General features: G+C 41.2%; 1 non-coding gene across 1 annotated transcript; it reads right to left on the bottom strand.

The window, feature by feature from the left end:
- Positions 1-550: 550 nt before the first annotated feature.
- On the bottom strand, positions 551-742 carry LOC132664892 (U2 spliceosomal RNA). The gene has a single exon (XR_009603893.1). It is a non-coding gene; the product is annotated as a U2 spliceosomal RNA (small nuclear RNA).
- Positions 743-5,812: the final 5,070 nt, after the last annotated feature.

Raw genomic sequence — 5,812 nt, 5'->3', positions numbered from 1 at the left:
TTAAAAAAACAATTTTTAAATAAATAAATAAATAAAAGTAGTCACATAAGCCGGAGAACCCGGGACATGAGGAAAAGTGCACACATGCACATGCAGCCAGGGAAGATGTATCAGCAACTAACATAAGCATAACATGTAGCTCAAGAAAACAGAATTGAGAGTTTCTTCATATTTATGGTCAATTGATTTTTGGCAAGGATACCAAGACAATGCAATGAGCAAAGAATAGTCCTTTCAACAAATGGTGGTGAAACAATTGGACCTCAACATACAAAAGAATGAAATTGGACCCCTGCCTGACCCTGTATAAAAAATTAAACTCAACACTCTTAGAATAAACCACAGGCATAAATCCTTATGACTATGGAATAGATGGTTTTTTAAAAATAACACAAAAGCAATAGCAGTAAAATAAAAAATAGACAAATTGGACTTTATCAAAATTAAAAACTTTTATGCTTCAAAGGACACCATCAAGAAAGTAAAAAGACAACCCCAAAATTGGAGAAATTATTCTTTTTTTTTTTTTTTTTTTTTTTTTTTAAAGGAAGGGAGGTGCACCGTTCCCGGAAGTACTGCAATACCGGGTCGATGCGCGGAGTGGACGGGAGCAAGCCCCTATTCCATCTCCCGGCTCCAAAAATCCATTTAATATATTGTCCTCGGATAGAGGACGTATCAGATATTAAACTGATAAGAACAGATACTTCACTTGATCTTAGCCAAAAGGCCAAGAAGCGATGGAGAAATTATTCTTAAATCATGTAACTAACAAGAGACTTATATCTAGAATATATATAAAATTCGTATTACTGACTAATAAGGAAATAACCCAATGTTTTAAATGAGCAAAAATCTGAATACATATTTGGGCAAAGAAGATATATGAATGGCCAAAAAGCACATGAAAAGGTGCTCAACATTGTCAGCCATCAGAGACATGCAAATTAAAATTAAAAACCTACTACTTCACGCACACCAGGATGTCTCTAATTTAAAAAGTAGATAATAGGAGACTACTGGGAAAGATGGCAGAGTAGGAGCCCAGGCTCATCTCGTCCCACAGACACACCTAAATAACCCCAAAAAATGACCTCAAAATTGGCAGAACAGACTCTTCACAGCTAAATGTAGAGAAGAGGCCACATCGAAGAGGATAGGACGGGTGGAGACATCGTTGGGATACAAACTGACCCATAGGACTGTCTACAGGAGGGTAGGACATTATGTGCACAGAGAGGGGAGAGGAGCAGATCCCATACCAGGCATCCCAGGCACAGCAGGCCTGCACCGAGAAGGTCCCCGTAACATTTGGCTTTGAAAACTGGAGGGGCCTAACTTTATGAGTTCTTAAAATCAGTAGGACTTAATACCTGGAACTTCAAAAATCAGCAGGCTTCACTCTGGAAAAGCTGGAGGGTGATAGGAAACTGAGTCCCCACCCTTAAACACACAGCATAACAAACAGCCCCTCTGAGATACCAGATACAGCACAGAAGCAGGAGTTTGAAAAACACCTGGAGGATGTGGGAGGAAGATTTGTTTACTAATCTTAGAGCATGTGCTAGAGGGTCAAGGATCTTTGGGAGACTCTTCCAGGAACAAAGTTGCTGGCAGGGACCATTTCCCTCTCCTGCCCCCAGCCTAGATACGTGGACACCTGCAGAAACGAGCACAGCACAGACACTATCCACCCATCTTGCTAACAGCGTGCCCTGGCCTGCATTCCGCTGTGGACATGCACTCCAACATGCCCTCAGCAGGAGTCCATCCAAAATGGTGCCACAAACCTGGCAGTGTGCAAGCAGCCCTGACGGGGGCCAGCATCACTCCAAGGCGACTTCTGCCACAAGATGGGAAGGCAACCACACACATCAGTCACCAAGACTGCAGCCCTAGACGTGGGCTAGGGGCAAACGTGGAATGCGACCGTAGGTCTTGCCTAACAACAAAAGCTCCTCAGGGGACAACACAGGGAAAAGTGCCCTGCATTTTGGTGCTCGTGGCTCTGGCACGTACCTGGTCTGACACAACTCAAGCCCAAGGCTGGCCCCAGACTGGCCCACTAAAAACACACACAGTTGCAGACTACAGGACTGAAGGAAAAAGCAGCTCAGCCACGACAGCAGGATGCAGGCAACACACATAGGAGACACCCCTGAAGTGCAAAGTTCTGGTGAACAGGGGACGTGGCACTGCAGGGCACTACAGGACCTCTTCTTCATAAGACCCAGAGACATAGCTGACTTTCCTAACACACAGAAACAGACACAGAAATTTAGACAAAAATGAGGAGGCAGAAGAATACATCTCAAATGACAGAACAGCACAAAATCACAGCAAGAGAGCTAAATGGAACAGAGATAAGTAATACGCCTGATAAAGAATTTAAAGTAACGGTCAAAAAGATACTCACTGGATGTGAGAAAAGAGTGGAGGACCTCAGTAAGAGCCTCAATAAACAGGAAGCATGAAAAATAGCCAGAGATGACACACCCAATGACTAAAATTAAAAATACACTGGGGCGCCTGGGTGACTCAGTTGGTTGAGCGGCTGACTTTGGCTCAGGTCATGATTTCGTGGTCTGTGAGTTCGAGACCCACGTCGGGCTCTGTGCTGACAGCTCGGAGCCTGGAGCCTGTTTCAGATTCTGTGTCTCCCTCTCTCTGACCCTCCCCCATTCATGCTCTGTCTCTCTCTGTCTCAAAAATAAATAAACGTTAAAAAAAATTTAAAAAAAAATAATAAAAATACACTAAAGGGAATAAACAGTAGACCAGAGGAAGCAGAAGAATGGATCAGTGACTTGGACGACACAGTAAGGCGAATCAGCCTAAAAGCAATCAAGCTAAAAAAGAGAGGAAAACAATAATAATAAATGAAAATAAATTAAGGAAACTCAATGACACCACCCAGTGTAATAACATTCACATTATAGGGATCCCAGGAGGAGAAAAGAGAGAAACAAGGGCAGAAAATTCATTTGAAGAATAATAGCTGAAAACTTCCCGAATCTGGGGAAAGAAAGAGTAATCCAGATCCAGGAGACATGGAGAGGCCCCACCAAAATCAAGCCAAGGAGGCCCACACCAAAACACATAGTGATTATAATGGCAAAAAGTAGTGATAAAGAGAGAATTTTAAAAGCAGCAAGAGGAAACAATTATGTACAAGGGAAACCCCATAAGGCTATCATCAGATTTTGTAGCAGAAACTTTGCAGACCAGAAGAAAGGGGCATGATATATTCTGAGTACTAGGGGAAAAAGAACGTCTGCAGACAAGACTATCGTATCCAGCAAGACTATCGTTAAAGGAATTCATGACCACTAAACCAGCCCTACCAAAAATGTTAAAGGGAAACTTTTGAGTGGAAAGGAAAGACCACGAGCAGGATTAAGAAAAGTAGAAGGCACAGTAAAGAAGTTAAGATGGTGGAGGAGTAGCGGGACCCTAAGCTTACATCGTCCCTTGAACGATGAAGGCAGGGTGAAGGCAGGGATCTGGTAGAAGTTGGGGATACAAGAGAGGTGACTGTTTGCTCTTCTGTGAGGTCTTTCTGAAGAGTGGTAGGAGGGAACTCCCAACCCTAGGGTTGAGAAAGCAGGGCAATGCCATTTTCCTCCCCACCAATCAGCACTAACCAACTTCAGTGAGCGAAACAGCACGATCCAGTGGAAGCCAGAGCAGCTTACATCAAGCCCCACCTCCCTGCATGCTGCAGGCATATCTCTGTAAGGGCAACATTGTCTGAGGAGCAAGCCCTACCCCCAGAAAGCCAGCACAAACCTCTTGCATGCACCAAGTCTACTGATCATAGAGTGCTTCAAAACTTCAGATCTAGGGGAAATAGGATCTAGATTACTTTTTTTTTTTTTTTGACCTCTTCTTATTATAGCCATTACTCTCTGGAGCAGGAACACAACAGGCTTTTCTAAAAATCAAACATAAAATATAGTGACCCAGACAAAATGAAAAGACAGAGGAATTCACCACAAAAGAAAGAACAGGAAGAAGTCACAGCCAGGGATTTAATCAATACAGATACAAGTAAGATGTCTGAACCAGAATTTAAAACAAGAATCAGGGGCTCCTGGGTGGCTCAGTCAGTTAAGCATCTGACTTCAGCTCAGGTCATGATCTCGCAGTTCATGGGTTTGAGCCCTGCATCAGGCTCTGGGCTGCTGGCTTAGAGCCTGGAGCCTGCTTCAGATTCTATGTCTCCCTCTCTCTCTGCCCCTCCCCCACTCATGCTCACTTGCCCTCTCTCTCTCTCTCAAAAATGAACAAACATTAAAAAAAAATTTTTTTACAGACAGGGGGACAAAACAGAAGAGACTCATAAATATGGAGAATAAACTGAGGGTTGCTGGAGGGGTTGTGTGTGGGGGGAATGGGCTAAATGGGTAAGGGGCATTAAGGAATCTACTCCTGAAATTTTCGTTGCACTATATGCTAATTTGGATGTAAATTTTAAAAAATAAAATAAATAAATAAATAAATAAATACTTTTTTTTTAAACAATAATCATACAGATACTAGCTGGGCTTGAGAAAAGCATAGAAGACAAAAGATATTCCCTTACTATATATATAAAAGAAATATAAACTAGTCAGACCAAAATAAAAAATGCTATAACTGTGATGCAAAACCAAATGGATACACTGATAATAAGGATGCATGAATCAGAAAAACAAATCAGTGATATAGAAGATAAAATTATGGAAAATAATGAAGCTGAAAAAAAGAGGGAAAGGAAGGTACTGGATCATGAATGCAGACTTAAGGAACTCCGTTAACTCCTCAAAGTATAATAATATTTGTATCACAGCAGTTCCAGAAGGAGAGAAAGAAAAAGGAGAAGGTTTATTTGAGCAAATTATAGCTGAAAACTTCCATGATCTGGGGAAGGAAACAGATATCAAAATTCAGGAAGCACAGAGAACTCCCATCAGATTCAACAAAAGCTGGGCATCGCCAAGACATATTGCAGTCAAATTCACAAAATACAAACACAAGGAAAGAATCCTGAAAGCAGCAAGAGAAAAAAAAGTCCTTAACATACAAAGAAGGACAGATCATGTTCACACCAGATCTGTCCATAGAAACTTGGCAGGCCAGAGGGGAGTGTCATGATGTATTCAACAGGCTGAATGGGAAGAACATGCAACCAAGAACACTTTATCCAGCAAGGCTGTCATTCAGAATAGAAGGAGAGATAAAGAGTTTCCCAGACAAAAAAATACTAAATGGGTTTGTGACCACTAAACCAGTCCTGCAAGAAATATTAAAGTGTACTCCTTGAGTGGGGGAAAAAAAGGCCAAAAGCAACAAAGAATAGAAAGGAACAGAGAACATCACCAGAAACACCAACTTTACAGGTAACACAATGGCACTAAATTCATATCTTTCAATAATCATTCTGAATGTAAATGGGCTAAATGCTCCAATTAAAAGACATAGGGTATCAGAATGGATTTAAAAAAAAAAAAGACACATCTATATGCTGCCTACAAGAGATTCATGTTAGACCTAAAGACATCAGCAGATTGAAAGTGAGGGGATGGAGAACCATCTATTATGCTAATAGATGTCAAAGGAAAGCTGGAGTAGCCATACTTACATCAGAAAAACTAGATTTTGAACCAAAGACTGTAACAAGAGATGAAGAAGGCATTATATCATAATTAAGGGGTTTATCCATCAAGAAGATATAACAATTGTAAATATTTATGCTCCCAACTTGAAGGAGCCCACATATATTAATCAATGAATAACAAACATAAAAAAACTCATTGATAATAATACAATA

Source organism: Panthera onca, chromosome F2, assembly GCF_046562875.1.
Source record: "Panthera onca isolate mPanOnc1 chromosome F2, mPanOnc1 haplotype 2, whole genome shotgun sequence".
Classification (NCBI taxonomy): domain Eukaryota; kingdom Metazoa; phylum Chordata; class Mammalia; order Carnivora; family Felidae; genus Panthera; species Panthera onca.
The sequence above is the reverse complement of the archived record's forward strand: the minus strand, read 5'-3'. Positions and strand labels throughout refer to the sequence as shown.